The sequence below is a fragment of the Pelodiscus sinensis genome, chromosome 21, assembly GCF_052426305.1.
Source record: "Pelodiscus sinensis isolate ZL-2025 chromosome 21, ASM5242630v1, whole genome shotgun sequence".
In the NCBI taxonomy this organism is placed as follows: Eukaryota; Metazoa; Chordata; order Testudines; family Trionychidae; genus Pelodiscus; species Pelodiscus sinensis.
In genome coordinates, this window is record NC_143072.1 from 16,362,336 (window position 1) to 16,382,399 (window position 20,064).

Here is a 20,064-nt window from a genome sequence, read left to right on the forward strand (position 1 = left end):
CACACACATCCCACCCAAGGTCAATTCCATCCCAGACCTTGGACCCCCTGCTATACCCCTCACCCCAGGTCAAAATTCACTCCTGCACCCCTAGAGCCTCCCCAGACTCTGCACCCCAATCCCCAGCCCCAGGTCACAACCCCCTACTTCACCTAAAATCCATCTCAGACCCCACACTGTCTCCTGCACCCCAATCCCTTAGCCCAAGCTCCCTTCTGTGCCCATCCTCCATCCCAAACCCTGCACCCCCTCCATAGAGAAGTGCAGCCCACTTGCAAAATCTCAGAGTGGCCCCTGATCAAAAATTATTGCCTGCCCCCCTCCCCCGAGCTAGAGGAACCACTGGACCATTGGTCTGACCCAATATAGCCGTTCTTACGTTAACTTGCAGAGCATGTTTGTCTGCACTTTATAGGAGATAACGGCTGGAGCAAAAAGGGCCGGTCTTGCCGGTCTTGCCGCCTTCCCTTGCCATGTGACCATTCCCCTGCAACCCAATCCCCAGCACCCCAATCCCCACTTAACGGTCGTCTTGCATGGCTGCCCTAAGAGCTGTGTCTTCTCATGGGAGAAGAGCCATGCTTTGCACCATTTAACCAAGGGCAGCAAATGGCCAGAAGGGTCTGAGCGAGGGATGTTCGGGATCACCGTTAGGTTTAAACAGGGTTCTGAGTTCTGATTCAAGGCCAAATCAGGGCCTCTCGTTGATTTTTCACTGGCGTCTATCTACATCACATACATGCAAGATTTCAGACCAGGAGGTCAAAGCTCTCAGTAAATCAGCCTCTCTCCCAAGAGCTTGAATGTTCTTATGAGGTTTCAGCTATCAGCAAAGCAGGACCAGAAAATAACAGCCCTTTCCAAGGGTAGGCTTGGATCTGTTCCCCACATAAAATTGGAAGGGGTTCAGCTTCATGGACCTGGTTTTGGCTAATCTCTAGCTCCTCCAGATAATGAAACAAACCCGTTTCCATCACAGTCAATAGTGATACACGGGTCATTCTGACTTCAGGTGCAGAACAGGTGGCCAAAGCAGATGGACTTAAAAAAAAGCCACAACCCAGCCGATTTTCATGCAAATAGCCTTAGCAATAAAGCACAAAGAGGGTGCGGAATCTATCGGATATAAAAGCAGAGCATATTTATTCACTGGCTTACCATAAGCTACCCCTTATGAGGCATCTATTGTAAAGGAAGGAAGAGATTTGTTAAACCTGCTACATGCAAGAACGGAGTTGTGCTGTCTGGATCCCCCTTCTTGATGAGTCTGAATTTAGAATCACTGGCAGGTTTCCAGTCCTGAACAGAATGTGCCAGCTGGGCAGACAGTATGCCCCTTGCAATACTCTACCAAGGGTCTCCAATAAAACTGGCAGTGCCTGGAATACACAAAATCAGGATAGAAGATAAAAATCTCATTCCTGTTTCCCCCTGGGGTGCAAATGACTAACCCACAGTCCCTTATCACTGCGGTGGGATAGCTCGTGAACAGGGTTTGTTGCTTGTACCGTGCCCACAGAGAGGCGATTGACCAGGGCAAGGCTGTGCACTATACATGCTGTCTGAGCATGCTTTATGCCCTGGCTTCTCCAGATAAGCTAGAGATCTGCCGCAAACACAACAAAGGGGCAGACGGTCTCCACTGAAATCATTCTGCTGTGACCGTGGAGAGAGAGATTCAGAAAAGGCTTCTCCATTGTCCTATTCACGTCAAGCACACAGTACTTAGAGATGCATGTGCGCAGCGGTGGTGTTTTTCTGCAGGCAGAATGTCCCCCTGCACAATTCTAGTACCAAAAAAAAAAAAAGCCATTTGAAAAGAGCACCAGCGATCAAGAATTCCCCCGTTGACATATCCGAGCAGAGCACTGACAAGACCTTTGGAAGTTGCCTCCCTTGAATTTTCAAATTTCCACCTCAGCCTGAGAATCATCGGCTGTTCCCAATAAATGTGGCATGCGACGGTCACCTACATACCCATCAGACAGCCGAGTCCAGAAGGATATTTTTCTGGGTGTCCAAACACATCTAAGGCATAAAGCCTTCATTTTCAACTGTCACCTTCACACAGACACACAAATTGATATTGGCAAGACATTGAAACAATAGCTCTTCCAGCCGTGTCTTAATTTATATGCATGCAAACATACAGTAGAGAGACAAGAACAATTATGGTTTTTTTACAGTAAAAATACACATTTTTCCATTAAAAGCCGCTGTGTATACATTTTCTATTTCACATATGGGCTAGCCACATGCTCCTCAAATGCTGCTCTGCATTGTGACTACCGTTCAAATTTAGCAAGACTCAAATGGTATCTTACCTTGATTTCCTTGCTGTTCTCTCTACGCAAAATCTACACTTACTATTATCATCCAGGCTAAATAAATGCAGAGAAATGTAATTGCACCAGCCACACGGTAACTCCTGACGTGGAGCTGCAGCTATTGCATTGTTGATTTTAGTAGATTATGTGTCTGGCTTTGCTAACCTGCTGTTTTAATACTCCACGGGCTTTTGGCAAAATACCAACAATATTCACTGCCACAAGGGGGCTTTAACAGCTCTCGTTTGCTGTTTATCGCAGCTCTCCTTCTGTGCTTTTTAAAGGAAACAAAGAGTTGTTTTTAAGTGTTTTGACTGCACTGGGGTGACAGTTGTTGGATGCAAAGATTTTTTTTTTAAATTCGTCTGTACCGATCCCCTCTATTCCACCAGTGTGGATTCAGCCAAGATTTAGAAAAAACGGAATAAACGTTGGTGCTGGTAGCTGGCTGAGAATCTGAGACTTTGTTACTGATGTCTAGAGGGGAAAAAGATGGGGAACTGAATATTTGGGCCAGATCCTGAGCTGGTGTAAATTGGTGTTGCCATTAATGGAGTAATACCAGTGTGCAAAAGCAGAGGTCCTCGCCTATTCCATCTTTTTGTTTTCCTCTGGAAAGGAGAGACTCCTCGGTCCTTTATATAAAACAGACAAACAAAACCTTCTTGTTAAATGCTAAAGCAGACACGCACATTTTGCACATGCCCCCTTGCAGAGATGTGACATTCTGATTGAAATGAAGGGAGATGTGGATCATGACCAGATTCCTCAGTCTAGTAAGGACCTGCTAAATCGAACGCCGATGGCTCCTCCATCAATCCTGGTACTCCACGGAGTAGAGGAAGTTGACGGGAGAATTTCGCCAGAAATATCTGATGTAAGGTACACGTTGACTCCAGCGACGCTATTCTTGTAGCTGGAGTTGCATATCTTAAATCAAATTTCTCCCCCCCCCCCCTCCCCCGTATAGACTTGGCCTCAGACATCTGCCCACTAGGAACTGGAGTGAGTCCCCAATTCTATAATCTATTTCACCGGGTCCCGACCAGGTGCAGGATAACTAGTTCCTACCACGTCTGCCATGGGTCCCAGCTGAAATGATCAAAAGCTTTTGTCTTTCATTCCTAATTCCTCCGCCAAATGTATCCCTTCACTTGACCCTTTTCTTTCACATGTAATGTATTTCAAGGCTTTTATAAATAAGATTCTGATCAACTGAAAATCGGACCCAATCTTTGAGAGCTGTGCGATATGTGCCGGTGTGACTGTAAAACCGTTCAGACGATGGCATTTGTCATGTGATTCTACGTCATTTCTTTCTGTGGTTGCATTGGTTTCAGGTTCGTTGTACATCTCTCTCTGAAAACACAGCATGCCTAGAGATAGCAATGAGTAAAGGAACAGGCCAAGGTGCACGAAACAGACACAGACTACGTAAGGGAAGCAAGAAATTAACAATTTAAAAAAAGAAACAAACTTGGTTTTATCCAGTGACCCCAGGCCTGCCAAAAGTGTCGGGGGGAGGGGGAGGAGAGAGGGCAAGAACCCCGGGCCCATGATTCAAAGGGACCCAGGGCTCGGCAGGTGCCACACCAGTGGCACCACCTGGCGCCATATTGCCGCCGGGGTGCCAAGCAACACGCTCCCAGTGACTTTAAGGAGGGGTCAACGCACAGCACACTCTAGGCAGCATTGAGAGGGGGCACCATGGGCCGGGAGGCACTGAGGGCCAGCTGCTCTCAGCCCCACCTCTTCTGCCTGAGGCTCCACCCCTTCCGGAAGCACAGTGCGGGGGGCTTACCCAGTGTGGCTTCCGGCTTCCCTGAGTGTCTCAATAACCCAAAACATGGGTGGGCAACAAGCCAGAGGCAATTCACCAGAGTTAGCCCCGGAGGGCCTCCAGCACGCTATTCACTTGCACGTCGGCAGGTGCGATTGCTTGCAGCTCCCATTGGTCACAGATCACCATTCCTGGCCAATGGGAGCTGCGGGAAGTGGTGCAGACTGGGACAAGGCTTTTCACAGCTTCCATTGGCTGAGAAAAGTGATACGCAGCCAACGGGAGCTGCAAGAGCAGGACCGCCGGATGCACAGTAAATAAAGCACCAGCAGCCCACCCTGGTGAACCGTGTCCAGCTCATGGACCACTTGTTGCCCACCCCAACCTAGAACAAGATAGGCCACTAGGACAATAAACTAATAACAAATATTATCCCTGACTGGTCCCAGATGAGGGATTTTGCTGAACCAGGGAAGGTCATTATTGGATCCCTTCCACCAGCCCCTCTCGCCTGGACGCTGGCCTCCCACACAGCTCCACACCTCCTCCTGATCCGCTGGGCAGTCATCACTACTGTGGCTCTGCTGGGCAGCCCGGCACTGGGGTGCCAGGCAGCTGTATGCACCATCTGGGCAGCCACATGCCAGGTATCCCTACCCCGCTGGGCAGTCCCACTGCCATGCACTGGGCGACCCCGCTGTCAGATCCGTGCAGACAGCCCATTGCCCTGCCAGCCTTGCAGGGATTCTTACTGCTGGCCCTCCACTGGTACTCTAGGGTCTTGCAGCTTCCATGCTGGACCAGAGAATCCTGCTTTAGAGAGTTTCAACCTGTACTTGAATATTCAGGACTATGTAGCACTTTAAAGACTAACAAGATGGTTTATTAGATGATGAGCTTTCGTGGGCCAGACCCACCTTAGTCTTTAAAGTGCTACATAGTCCTGTATTTTGTTTCAGCTACACCAGACTAACACGGCTACATTTCTATCACTATTGAATATTCAGGATTTGCAAGGCAAACAGGATCTCCGCAGAGCTGGTGAGCTAAAAGAGCGCTGTTCCTAGATCATCTTCCATATTTTTCCAGTTATTCCTTTTGTTCCAGTGATTGTGTCCAGCTGTGCGCCCTGGATAGTTATTTCCAGGTGTGAAAAGTAACCTAAACCGAATACTCCCATTACTCACCGATGCAGCTGGCAGCTTTTTATATCCACAGCGTCAGGTGAAAGTAAACTCATGGGCACAAGGCACCGGAAAAACCAGGCCTATGCCAACTTTTCCATCTAACAGTAGTGGGCAATATATTCAGCTAGTCTGCCTATGCTTATTTATATTCTTGTAGCATCCCAAGACCCCTCTGTGGTGGAGTGTCGGAGTTCCCCCGCCTCTGGCACCCCCGTAGTGGCATGAACAGACTCCGCCAGCCAGTAGAATAGAGGGGTTTATTGCTTCTCCAGGATACGGCACAGCACAGATGTAATCTGGTTACAGGGCAGAGCTAGGATGCCTCAGCCCCCCCTGAGATGGGGGGAACTGGGCCCCTAAATCCCAGTCCGTTGCTTAGGCTGATTCCTCCATGATACCAGACAGAAACTAAAAAGTCCCTTCCAGCCCTGCCCGCCAACCAGGGGCTGGCCTCCCCTCCTTCCTTTGTTTCTCTCCCTGGGAGGTAACTGGTCAGACAGGTTGGGAGCCCCTTGCATAATGACTCATTCCCTGTCCTGCTGGGCCATGCTACAGACAGCAGCCAGTGGGGATTATCCACAGCCCCAGTCTAGTAACCAGCAAGGTACCAACACTACATCACACCCTCAACCCGGAAGGAAGCCTCATTCACCTAGAACCTGGACAAACATAGAACAGAAGAGTCCCCCCGAGCTTAGAAATTAAATAGATCATGCATGGTTAGCAACACTGTAAACAGCAGGGAGGTGGGAAAATACAGTTCTAACTCTCCTCTTGTGCCAGCTTTATTCTGGGAAGACCCATTCACTTAACAGGGCTATAACTGATTTAGATCAGTTTGAGAGCAGAGTCAGGCTGAAATGTGAGTGTACAAGGCAACTTTCTATCTGAGGAGAAAAGCTTGGCATCGCCAATTCTGTGGCGGCTAACTCTGTTCTGCCTTTGTTAGAGACTCCTATAAGCAACAGCTGGTCTTTTGACTGGTCATGTAAGGTGGGTTTCACTTTATTTTGTTTCCACGCCTCTGAGCTGGAGGCGCTGGAAAGCGGCACGGACCAGAATATGGCTTCCCACAGATCCCCTTGGCCGGGGACAGCGATCCGCAGCCAATGGGTTGGGATACGTAATGTACTTTGTCTCCTTTTCTCTTCCCCTTGTTCTAGCCTTGCCTTAACATCCCAGGAACTTGATCATTCTGAGAACATGCCGGATCCTGTTCAAATGATGAACAGGCTGCAAACACAGGAGAGCATAAAGGCGTATTTGTGCATGAAATTCAGATAACATGGGGAGTTTGCTGGCCTTAATTGCTTTTGAAAGCCTCCTGGGTTGGTAAAAGTTTCACACACGCTAGCGTCAATGTGGTGTATTGATTTCGTTTCCATTAGCTTATTTTCAGAGATGTTGGGTGCACCAGCCAAACTTAGAATCTGCAAAGTCTCTACTCTTGTCACTAGCGGTGATGCTGCATCCTGACACTTCAAAAGCCATCTCTTCCCAGAAGACCTCTCTGACAGGCTGGAGCAGGGGCAAGAAAAATACAGACTAGCTCTAGCAATGGCCCATGGACCACAGGACCATTGGGCAGCCTTCCGGTTTGCTATGTCTGGCTGCTGGGGCCATGTGCATCCCTGTGCCCCTTACGAGGTGGGGGTGGAAGTCTCTGCATGCTGTCCTGCCCCCAGCACAATCCTCGCACCTCCCAGCCAGAGCCTGCACCTGGCACCCTGCCCTCTCTCTCACCCAACTCCCCGCCCTAGGTCATAACCCATCTCTGCACCCCTGTTCCTGGTCACAACTCCCTCCCAGGCCTTGCACCCCCTCCTACATTCCTCCTCCAGGTCAGAGTCCTTTCCTGCACTTATCCCCGTCCCCGACCCTGCACCTCCTCCTGTACCCCGATCCTCTTCCCCAGGGCACAACCCCTCCTTCACACAAATCTCTCCCAGATGCCACGCTGCCTCCACCACCCCAATCCTCTACCCCGAACTCCCTTCTGCACCCACCCTCCCTCCCAGACCTTGCACCCCTTCCATTTACACAGACGAGGGCAGCCCTTGACCACTTACCACATTTTTGGAGTGGGCCCCCCCCCATCAAAACGTATTGCCCTGGGCTGGAGCGTGATGCAACGCTTCCTAGGAGCACTGCCTTTAGGTGTTATGGGCCAGATCCTCGGGGGAGGTAAACTGGTGTAGAGCCCCCAAAGTCAGTGGCACTGTGCCAATGGACATGGGCTGAAGATACGGTCCAACGTTTCAGCACAAGCGGCAGAATTTGAACCCTTTCTATAACCAGGTGGTATGAAAAATCCCAGAAACAACAATAGCCACATTCTTGTCACCCAATGGCCAAGACGGCCTTCCACAAGTAAGACCATTACGAGAATTTATATGGACGCACTAAAGCAGGGGAGGGGAATTTAAGGCCCAGGGGCCGGATGTGTCCCCCAGTTTGCCTGGATCCAGCCCCTGAGGCTTGGGGCTCCCCACCAGCATTGGGGAGCCTGCACTGGTTTTCCAGCCCCACCCCACCCCTTGTGTCCTCCTACAGGGAGGGTTGAGGGTTGTTGGTTTTTTGGTTTTTTTTTTGCTTCTCACTTGTGTGCAGCCCCTGACTGATTTTTCTGTGGGTCAGCATGCGACCCCTGACCCTAACAAGGTTCCCAATCCCTGTCCTAAAGCATCCTTCTGACAACTTGCACAGACTCCTGTCAGGCCTGTCAGCTGTCACCGTGCAAAGAAAGCGATGGCAACAGAGAGTCTCTGGTATTATTACTGCAGCCCATGATCGGTGTGACAGCCTGACATGCCTTGGGAGAAACTCCTCCACTTGCGGCACGTAACATGTTCTTTAACTGGAGCCCTGTAAACATCTCACGGTGGCCAACCGCGTTATCACGCAGAAGAAAGGTCGCTGCACAGAGGTGTGTGTGCGACTGGCTGTGCCTCTCGACACCTTTTTTCCGTCAAAGGAAAACTCAAGCCCTGTCAGAACTCTGCGGCATCTGGAAATGGCAAAGAGCTGCACTGGGAAAGAAGATAAAAACCACACAATGCGATATTCAGAGGCGGCCATTACCTTGTCACCACAAATGTGTCCCCTTCTCAGAGAGTACATTGCACGCGCTACAAAGAGAGAGAGGGTGGCAGGAGCCACTGAAATACGATCAGCAAGCTGACAGGCTGAATTCTGGAAGATAGGCCTTCCTCGCTACTTCTTTGCAGAGGGGCGAAAAGAGGGGAAGATCTCAATCGCCCTGTGGCAGTAGCCGCCGGCCACTGAAGCAGCACTAGAAGTCTGGGACAGGGGGGGATATTTTCCTTCCCATCCAGGCTTTGATTGTGCTGAGGTAATGGGCCAGTCAGGATATTCAGGTCTCAGCTGGGTCTTGGGGCAGTTCTTAGGCCTCGTGCTGGCTCTCTGCATGACGGGGAGGGGTGCTAGTTACCAAAATGGCCTGAGTCACAAAGTGTGGATCAAGCGCAAAGCTTCCCCAGAATTCAGGGCTGTTGTGAACCATGGGTTTTGGTTCAGTTCTAGCATGGTTGTATTTACCATCAATGACTAACTCTTCCTCTGAGGAAAATAATACATTATTGCCCATTTACCTCAGGCCAGGTCTATACTAGACCTGGAAGGTCAGCTTAAGATACGCAACTCCAGCTACGTAAATAATGTAGCTGGAGTCAACATACCTTAAGCCGAGCTTGGTGCTATCTCCACAACAGGATCGAGGAGTATCAGTGCTGACCGGGAGCACCCTCAGCATTTGATTTAGCAGGTCCTTACTAGACCCACTAAATCAAATGTCAGATGATCGATCTCCAGTGCGGCAAGTGGAGACATGGTAATCCTGTTCTGTATCTTATTCCTACTCAGTTGTTCCCTACATGATGTTGCAAAGCTGGGGAGGAGGAGAAGGGAGTGCTAAGCCCTTTTAGAACAGGAAGGGTCCAGCATTGGTGGCCAGAAGAAGTCAATACCACAGAACCCTAGAAAATATACCACCCTGAGCAATGCCACACAGGTACCTATCACAGGGACTAAACAGGTCATTTTCCTCTCTAAAGGCACGTCTACACCGCACGGCTATTTTGGGATACCAGAGGTATCCCAAAATAGCTACCCTGTGTCTACAAAAGCCTCCCGTTATTTTGAAATATTTTTTTTTGAAATAGCAGGCACACTACAGTAAAACTCCAATAGTCCGGCATCCGATAGTCGGGCACTCCTGATAGTCCGGCATCAAAATGGCAAGAGCCTAGTGAGTGAGCTTTGGCAAAAAATGAGTCACAAGGTAACAGCAGGAGCAGCTGAACTGAGCAAAAAGGGTAAAAAAGGCTTAAAAAAAACCTAAAACATTACAGTATACTGTATACAGTATGTACAATAAAAAGGGTTAAGAACACTTTATATACAGTATATAATGTATTCAGTATATATATAACTAGTTTATAGTACCTCCTGATGTTCTGGCATATCTGATAATCCGGCACCATCTAGGTCCCATAGGTTCCTGATTATCGGAAGTCTACTGTATTTTGCCATCTCGGTAAACCTCATTGCACAAGGGATAAGGGATGGCTAGAAATAGCGCATGATTTCAAAATTCAAAATTATTTCAAAATAGCGCATTATTTCAAATTTTAAAATAAGCCATTTCAAAATAGATTTGAAATAAGATATGCAATCTGTGTGGTGCAAATTGTGTATCTTATTTCAAGTTTAGGGTGCTGTGTAGATGCACCCCTAATGATGTGTCTACACTCCACCATACCTCAAAATAAGCTACTCAAATTGCATATCTTATTTCAAATCTATTTGCAAAATAACAGGCTTGCTGTGAAGATGCGAGATAGCTATTTCGGGATACTCTGGTATCTCGAAATAGCATTGCAGTGTAGATGTAGCCTAACTTCTTGAATTCTACTGTAGGATTTAATCTCACTTGCTCCTGGTATGTTTTGCACAGTGTCATCCAGACACAAACACAAAGACTCCACTTCACATTACCCCTAGAACGTCTCCATTTAATGTACCATAATAAATCTTTCAAACACTTGCTTAAATATCAATTTGATTGTTTACTATTAACAGACTGCAAACTTCATTGCAGCTATGGAAATGAAAGTGGATCTAGATGATGTTACAACTAGATTTACCTGGTGTTTCTTGGGTCCTTAACTCAATTAATTTTTGGTTTTTGGAAAATAAAATTAAAATGTCCGTGCTGGGATGTCCGTTAGGATGAGAGGAAGCTGTATGCTGAATGTGGTGGTCCCAGCTCTTACCATTTAGGGGGAGTTCTCACAGACAAACACACGCTCTCAAATACATAGTAGATAGATGAACCATGTTTCTAGAATCTACACAGGCTTCTCCTGTTTTCCTATGTGTTTCTACAGCATCTGTCACCACGGGACCTAATCATGACAGACATCAAGCCTTACCTCTATAGAAATAATAGCTCGTATTTATACAGACATACCACAAACCCACAGTGACCTTAACTGTAATTTGACCTTGAGTCCAACATGGATCCCAATGCTTAACCATCTCTGTGAAGCCTTTAGGTGTATAGAACCCTCAACCCAGGTATAAGTGTTAGGTGTGATTGCGCTCTGGTCAGACCATGGGAGACTTTATCTTAACACACTCACACGACTCACACGTTAGAGAGCCTGCCTACCCTGCTAGTACAGAGGCAGTGACTGAACTGAGATCTCACCATGGCCACCAGCTAATTTCTCCAAGTTGGATAGATGGGAATCCTGCTTTGATGTGTGGTTACATCACTGGGAAAAGGCTCGGGTCACTCCACCCCTGAGGCAGGCGCCTGGTGTATCCAACAGGCCCGAAAACATGCAACATGTGTCAGTGTCCACAAGGGCAGCAATAAGAAGCTTTCCTACCCACCTCCTCGCACGTACTCATTGTGACAGAGTCAGGCTGGAGGACTACAGCAGAGAGAGAGAAAGGCAGCAACAGCCCTGAGCAATTGGGGCAAAGGAGATAGGACTGCTGCAAATGAAGCTGAGCCAGCTGATCTCACCTGAGGCTGCCAGTGAACCTGTTAAAAGGATGCCCTCCTGGCAGGAAGTGGGGAGGGGAGCGAGAGCAAATGCAAACCAAGCCAAGGAAAGCAACACAGCATTGCCAGAGATAGCTAGGTGGTGCAGGGGGAGGTACCAGGGTCGTTAGGCCCTCCTTCAGCTGGCACCCTGAGGCTATGTCTACACTCGCGGCTTCTTGTGCCAGAAATATGCAAATGAGGCTAAGCGTGGACTATCGCCAAGCCTCATTTGCATATCTAATGAGCCACCATTTTTGCAGAAGAGGCTCTTGCGCCAGAAGGAGCTGTCTACACTGCCCCTTCTTGTGCAACCAAAACCCTCCCTCTTGCGCAATGCCCTTCTTCCTGAAAAGTAATCGGCGTAACGGCGTTGCGCAGGAGGGTTTTGGTTGCGCAAGAAAGGGCAGTGGAGACAGCTCCTTCTGGCACAAGAGCCTCCTCTGCAAAAATGGTGGCTCATTAGGTATGCAAATGAGGCTCGGCGATATTCCACGCTTAGCCTCATTTGCATATTTCTGGCGCTAGAAGCTGTGTGTGTAGACATAGCCTGAGCGCCCAGCTGGAGAGTTGGACAGGACTGTTTTCGCAGCCCAGGCTGACCCTGGGGCATTGGCCCAAAACCTTTGTGTCTGAGAGGCTGGAGCTGGAATCCTGCCACAGGCAAATAGTGCAGGAGTCAGGCTGCTTGAGCAGGTCTGAGCAGGGTATCGGGGCCCCAGCAGTGGGGCCACCCTTCCACATCACATATGGAGCTCTCCGAGCATGGAGAGGCTCTGGCTTGCATCAGGTCCCAGACTACATCTGTGGCAGTGTCAGGGTTAGAACTTGAGTTTCCCAGGCTCATCCTCCTGCTCTCTAATGCCTAACACATGCTGCATCTACATCTCCGAAGGCAGCCAGGAAAACAAAATCTGCTCTGCTCCAGCAGTTGGGTGCAATTAGCCACAGAGATGTAGCAGTGCGTTAATAAACAGACCAGCAAAGACCAAAAATAAACAGGGAGACAGCTCCTCGGAGGAAACACTACACGGAGGAAACAAAAAGCTCAGCCTCCTGGAATGCATGGTGTGTAGTGTCGCTTTCAAGCAGGATTTGAAGGGGGGGTACACAAGCATGGTGTCCCCAGGCGTGGGGAGTCACCAGGCCCTGTACCCCCATTCACAGTTAGATGGGACATAGAATCCAAAAATTGGAAGGGACCTCAAGAGGTCATCAAGTCCAGTTCCCTGCCTTCACAGCAGGACCAAGCACCATCTAGATCATCCCTGACAGGTGTCTGTTTAACCTGCTCTGAAATATCACCAGTGACGGAGATTCCACAACATAATCGCGTTATGGCGCTATTTCGAAATAACAGACGCTGTTAAGACGCGGTTATTTTGAGAGAAAACCCTTCTCTTGAAATAACTGGTAAATCTCATTGTGTGAGGAATAACGGTTATTTCGAGAGAAGGGTTTTCTCTCAAAATAACCGCATCTTAACAGCGTCTGTTATTTCAAAATAGCGCCATAACGCGATTATGCAAATGAAGCGTGGGATATTTAAATCCCGGGTTCATTTGCAATTTCAAATGTCTTCATTTGCATCCCTCTCTCGAAAGCAGGTGCAAGTGTAGACATACCCTACAAGACAGTAGAAATCACATGCAACATAACCAGCGAACAGAGCGAATACAACCCCCACTTTGTCACCCGTGGGTAAAACACACCAGCATTGCAGTCAACTACTTTTCATGCTCCAGAGTCTCTGCTTTCATTTTCTAAAAGGAGGCTCACTAGATGCCATGGTTGTGAAGAAACCTTGCACGGTCTGAACCAACCTCAACCAATCCAGGGTCATGGCCTGAGACTGCCGGGAGCCTGCTACAATTGCTCAGAGGTTTGCACGGCACTATTCATTTCCAGGGGTTTGCACTGCACTATTTGCCCGTGGCAGGCTAACTCAGAGGATGAGATTGTAAAGGTCAACACTGCTAATCAGGTCAGCGCTCAAGCATGTAAGACGGACAACAGCGCATTGCACTGTACAGACCTACACAACTGACTGTGAGTGCCTGAATGTGGGTAGTGCTGGATCTGCAAGAGACTATATTTTGTCACCAGTCAAAAAAGAGCCAACCAGGAGCAGCCTAGCAAGGGATCTGAATCCCTCCGAGAGGAAGCAGAGCCCAGCAAGCATCCATCACCATATCGCAAACAGCTGCACAAGCTGCTCATTACTAGCAGCTTGAGCGGACAGAACTAATTTTGTTCTGGAGTCTGGAAGAGCACCATGGTCCTTCCTTCTATTTCAACCCCTGCTTCCGAGGCACTGGCCGCTGTGGTCTCCATTAGCCATCATTATGTTGTTCATCACAGCACATCCTGTCACACAACACGGTGCACAATGTTCCAAAATGGTTTTTACGGAGATGCACACACCACTTAATTTGGCCACTGACTTCCTCCATATTTTATTAGATTTTTCCAAGTCACTTCCCAACCCACCGGGAAATCAAATAGTCTAGCGGCATTAACTCTAACAATACTGAGCATTAATTATGGATTGCGTTGCCTACATTTGTGTTTGGCATTCATGAGGGGTAACAAAGCATCAACAGCAAGATTAATGCAAGCAGGGGTAGTGGTTTGTGAAGATCGGTTAAAATTAACAAGCAGCTTGGTAATTTAAATAAAATAAGCACTCTTTGCCAACTGCAGAATCGTAAGGGGGGTAATTACAAAGTCCTTCTGGATGGGCCCTTGCTAAGCAATTCCCATTTGAAGAACACAGTTGTCATCTAAATGACATGCATATTCAAATTCACATCTGAGCTTAAAACAATAAGGGAAATCATGACAGTGTCGAGCGTGCCCACACGAGAGAAACATTAGAGCAGCCTTCTTGGTGCCAAGGATAGAATTCTTCAAAAAGAGGACGGTGCACTAGGTGAAATTGTTTGAAAATCCGGCCTCAACGGGGAATGCGGCGCATTCTGAAGGGAGATTTTCAAAGGTGGAAAGGGCACCCTAATTCAGTAGGAACTGAGGGCCTCACTCTGCCTTTGAAAAGCTCCCTCTTGACAATCTGGCCTCAGGCTGTTGTGCAAATGTGGTGCTTTGTGCTAAGGCTCTGTCTACATGGGGAAGGTTTGGTGACAAAAGTGCTGTCGACGTGCAAAAGTTGACAAAAGTGAAAACCGGTCAAACCAGTTTTTCTGGTTCCCATTGTCGAGATTTCATGGCCACGTTGCTAACGCCCCTGTCGACAGATAGAGCAAAGCATTGTGGGTAAGCACCCCACAGTGCAGTGTTGTGGAAAGGCAGAGCTGATCCCAGCGCTGCTTGGGATTCCCTCATAGCTCTGTGAGCTCTCCGTGCTGAGGAATGGCAACGCAGCGGAGCAGACTCTCCATCCTTCACCCTGAAGCAACAGTCTGCCTGCCACTATTTTCCTAGCAGGGCAGAACAGGAGCATTCCAATGATTTGCTCTTTTTGTTTGTTCCACAAAGGGAGCAGCTCACTCAGCTGTCAGATACTTCCCGGAGCTTTGAAAGGGGAGGAGGCATGCTTGCAGGGCAGCAAAGATCACAAAACACTGAGCACAGCCATCACAGCAGCCATTGTGGGATGCTGGCAGAAGCCAGTTCTAAGCAGCAGAGTCCAACTGGCTCTTTGTTGACAATAAAGGGAGTGGGAAAGACAAAAGTTTCTTGAAGGGCTGGACATTTTTTGTTGCCAAAACTGTGTTTTTCCTAACAAAAGCTTCATTGTAGAGTAAACGCTCTGATTGTTTCATCACCAAAAGACAGTTTTTGTTAACAAAATGTGTCAATGTAGACTAGCCCCCAATCTCTGCCTTCTCTCCCATGATCAGACCATAGTGAAGGGTATTTTCCATCTCCAGTGGGGGAAGACACAGACATAACAGGTATCAGATGGGTCATCGTGTTAGTCTATATCCACAAAAACAGCAAGGAGTCCTGTGGCACCCTAAAGGCTAACAGGTTTATTTAGGCATAAGCTTTTGTGGGCACAAACCCCCTTTGTCAGATGCATGGAGTGGAAATTATGAAGGCAGGCATCAATATACATATAAAGATAAATATACATAAATGTACAGGTATATTTATACCTGCCTCTGTAATTTCTACCCCATGCATCTGACAAAGTGGGTTTTGGCCCATAAAAGCTTATGCCCAAATAAATCTGTTAGCCTTTAAGATGTAACAGGCTTAATTTTGCTCTCACTTCACTCCTTGGATTTCCTGCTGAGCAACACACATAGAACGAAGATCAAAATGAGACTGGAGGAGCCTACTTCTGGGACTTAGTGCCATACCTGGAAGCCTGCCCAGAAAGTTCTACCACCTCGGTAAACAAATCAAAAAACGCACCACACAGATTATAATTCACCCATGCACAGTGGGTGAGTACAAGGGCTATGCACCAAGTCCCAGTGGAGTCTATTCTCAAGGGCTTATGTAGGACTTGTGCTGGCTCTTCACCAAGGGTAAATTACACCCTTAACTATAGTTCTCCCCTCCAATGTTCCCTCTAAATGGTTCTGTTCATGTGCAGAATAAATTTTGTTATATGCACTGACTTATGTGTAGATGTGCACCACCAATCGAAACACATTCTGCTGGATGTGGGCGCTGCGGGTGCTCCACTAATCAGCTAGGGGACACCTGAACATCCACTGGGTGGCTGCCCAAGAGCTCATCGTATAAGGAACCCTGTTCTCCTTCCCAGCTAAAAGGTCATCTGCACATCCAGCTCCATTAAATTCTCTTTCCTTCCAGCTCATCTTTGCTGCCTTGATATTTTGGTACATATGAATCCGTGAAAATAAATTCTTCAAAATTCTTAAGGGTGTGTGGCGCAAACCTGCTCATGAAATAAAGGAAAAGCTGGCAGACACGTATCTCTGCAGAGATGCTGTTCCAGGCTCTTGAAAAGCAGGAAAAGTAGAGGCGTTGCACGCTGCCTCAAGCCTACCAGGATTTTAGGCTAATTGGTGTTTTAACACTGAACACTTTGTTTAAAATGACAGCCCTGCACGTGCATTCTGGCAAAGAAAGCTAGCGCCCATCAGATCAGCGGCTCAGAGAGGTGTTTTCGGTGAGCTTTGAAGGAAAGAGTCTAGGCGCTGAATGAAATTTCTGTATTGGGACAAATGTTCTTCAGCTATTTCAGGTACACTCAACAGTACAGTCTATGTGATATGCAGCCTGCTTCTATTTCATAAGAACAGCCACACTGGGTCAGACCAACGGTCCATCCAGCCCAGTATCCTATCTGCTGACAGTGGCCAATGCCAGATCCCTCAGAGGGAGGGAACACAACAAGTAATCCTCACATGATCCCCCCCATCACCCACCTCCAGAGAAACAGAGGCTAAGGAAACCATTCCTACCCATCCTGGCTAATAGCCATTGATGAACCTAACCTCCAGAATCTATCTAGCTCCTCTTTGAACCCCGTCAAAGTCCTAGCCCTCACCACATCCTCTGGCAAGGAGTTCCACAGATTGATTGTGCGCTGAGTGAAGACAAACTTCCTTCTGTTTGTTTTAAACCTACAGCCTATTAATTTCATTTGGTGACCCCTAGTTCATTTTCATGATATGCCTCAAGTGTGCAAAAATCATGAGTCAGTCCCACCAAAAAATCATGGAATTGGCTTAAAATCATGAGATTTCACAAATGGGAGCTACTTGTATTTTACTTACAGTGTTCAGCCTTCAGGGTGTGCTTTGCTTGTGTTGTCAAGCTTTTCTCTGCAACCATAAGAGCTAGAAACTTTTTTTTTTTAATGAAAGCTGAGACACATATATTCACATGATTCCAGGAGCTGAGACTTTAAGAAACAAACCAAATACCAGGCAGGATGAGACTCAAAACAAAAGCCTGAGTACTGGCAAAGCTGTGCCTCTTAGCAGAGGTGGTTGAATGCTTGTGAGTGGAGTTCTCCAAAGGGCTGAGGCAAATGTTTTGTGCACCTAAGTCACGTAACAGCGGTTGAAAAATCACAAACAACGGACACGACACTCTGTAAGAATTCCATGGACATCAAGGCTGTTCTACCAGCAGAGACTCTGACCCAATATGAATTACAGCTCGCTTTATCTCTAGTCTCCGTTTTTTGACTGACAGTAAAAGCGATCAAGAACTTGAGCTGGGATTTTCAAATGCAAACCTTATGGGGGTGTTTTGTAAATAGAAGGAAATTTGTTGAACTCAACAGCAGATATGGCCTCAAAGTTCAGTTGTTGCAGATCACTATTGTGCATTTTAGAAACTGGGGTGATTTGGATTTAAGGTCCCAATATCTGAACACCTCCAGTCATAATAGTGGGGGTTCCTCAGAGCGAGAGTGTGAGAAAAGTGCAGAGTGCTTCACAAATAATGATGTAAGGGAACATTTTTAGCCTCAGCTGAAGACACTCGGGAATAAAGAGATAATGGGCTGATTCTCTATGTTGCACCAGGTATCATTGCTCTCACGCTGTGCTTTGGGAGAGCAGAACACTAGCACCTAAAGGAGTGGAGAAATCAGATTTAATAGCATTTTATTTGTACCGGAGGATGGTACAGAGAGGAATGGAACCTGGATCTCCCATCTCTGATTCTAGGGTTTTGCCTCCAAGAAGAGGTTTCCTCCCAGAGAAATGAGTCTGCTTTTGAATCGAGCTCCCATACATATTGCAGGATTTGCCGTTAGGCAGCAGCGATTACTCTGAGTTACGCAGGCTTCTCATTACAAGGCAATTTGCCTTGGCTGCTACATAGAGCAATGAAACTGGAATCCAACCTTTCCAAGCAGGCAAACAGTCATTTGAACAGATGGGTCTCAAACCAAAAATCAGCCCCAACAGACAGCGTATGAGCATCTAACGTGTTTGCTGAGCGCACGGCTCTTGGACCAGGGTGTTAAAACAGCCATCTGTGAGGAGCGAGGGGGTTTTCATGGCTATGCTGTTCGCTGCTACTTGCGGGCTAACTGATTGTTACTTACCTTAGAGGCAATTGCTTATCTTACAAGAAGCAATGGGCTTAAACTGTAGCAAGGGAGGCTTAGGTTGGGCATTAGGAAAAACTTCCTATCAGAGTGGTTAAGCACTGGAATAAATTGTCTAGGGAGGTTGTGGAATCTCCATCACTGGAGATATTTAAGAGCAGGTTAGATCAGGGATAATCTAGACCACCATGGCCAACTGTGAGCCTCATGCGGCTCTTCTCCCCTCTCCTTCCCCCCCCCCCCCATGCTCCTGAAAATGGCCCTCTCCTCCTGGCTCCCTGTGCTCCTCACCGGGGCAGGGGAGCCATCCGGTGCAGCCATTAAAGATGGACTATTAAAGATGGTGTTGGCGGGCGGGAGCCTGACGAGGCCAAAAAGCCTCTAAACACGTTTTCTTAAAGGGGAGCCCCCCCCCCTTTTTTTCCTTGACAACTTTGCCCAGGCTCTTCACGCTGGATCCACTGATACCTTGGCTCTTTGCCCAGAATGGGTTGGCCACCCCGATCTAGACAGTGCTTGGCCCTGCCATGACCGCAAGGGACTGGACTTGATGATCTCTCCAGGTCCCTTCCAGTTCTATGATTCTTTAATTCTGCCTTAGTGTACAAACTCCAAGACCCCAATTCTCAGTCCATGACTGTTCTACCCCCGCAAAAAGCCTTTGAAGAGAGTGCAAGTTACCTTCCCGCTCACCTTACGGCCACTGGACACTACCCAGAGCAGTGTAAAGGGGCTTGAATGTAGCTGAGAATCACTTCCCAGCATGGCCTCGACTGGCACCGCTCCCATGTCATGCATGGCAATTGTAGTGCCTTTCATGTTTTTCTTACAACCCGTACCCCCAAAACATCATGAGTGAAATCCTGCCCCCGTCAGTGCAAGGAGGGGAAGAAGCAGGAACGCAGAATTCCAATGGAGCCGGTACATCCGCTGCTGAGGGGTCCTGGCCAACCAGGGGCAGATTGCTTATGGTATGCCAAAAAGAAGGGCAACTGGAGGGCGCTATTCTTCTCCCTGAAGGAGCAGCAGCAAGAAGCCTCAGGGTTACTGAGGCTTGAGGAGACCAGCCCCTAACACTCCGTTGCAGGGGAGACGGGAGTGCTAGAGTAGAAAGATTTCACGGGTGAATGCCCTTTGACCCACAGCGCATGTGCAACTGCATCTCCTTGGTGAGTGCTTATGCAAGAAGGTTTGTGTCTGTTTCCTTACCTGCTTGGGGATGCCAGATCCGCGCGGCTGACAATGCGGTGCTGTTGCGGGGAGTACAGCCACTGGAAAGCCGTCAGCGTTCTCTCCTCCAGCCGAAACCGGCCTTCCTTGACGTACCTGCAAATAACAGTGAGACTTACCCAATGCTGAAATGTTTCTCAGGGGAAAGCGGTCAGGGAAAAAAGAGAGCGAGGGAGACACACGTTCAGAAGAACGGCTGCTGGCTCAGGGAAACAGCTGAGAGTTGCAAAGTCAAATAGGAATGTTATCCTCGGAAGTAAAGCACAACCCCCTCTCCTCCTCCGGTGGCCCTTTTCTGTATATTGATGGAGAGCTGCGTGCTCTCTCCGCCAAGTGGCTCAGCAGCCGGAGGGACAAGCCCACGATTTTGCATAGCCATAGGGTCTTGGATCTGAGATCAATTGAACCTCAGCCTGCTGACTTCCCTCTGAGCTAGGCAGGCATTACTGGCCCTTTGGCAC

General features: G+C 48.1%; 1 protein-coding gene across 2 annotated transcripts in view; it reads right to left on the reverse strand.

Moving 5' to 3' along the window:
• Positions 1–19,686, reverse strand: part of RAP1GAP2 (RAP1 GTPase activating protein 2) — a 353,090-nt gene extending 333,404 nt beyond the window's left edge. The window contains exon 1 of one of the 2 annotated variants that reach the window (XM_075904876.2): positions 19,583–19,686. The gene's annotated coding sequence lies outside the window, so the exon portion shown is untranslated. Of the gene's footprint in view, positions 1–2,324; positions 2,517–19,582 lie in introns of those variants that run through there. The other variant, XM_025179236.3, reaches the window with a different exon arrangement.
• Positions 19,687–20,064: the final 378 nt, after the last annotated feature.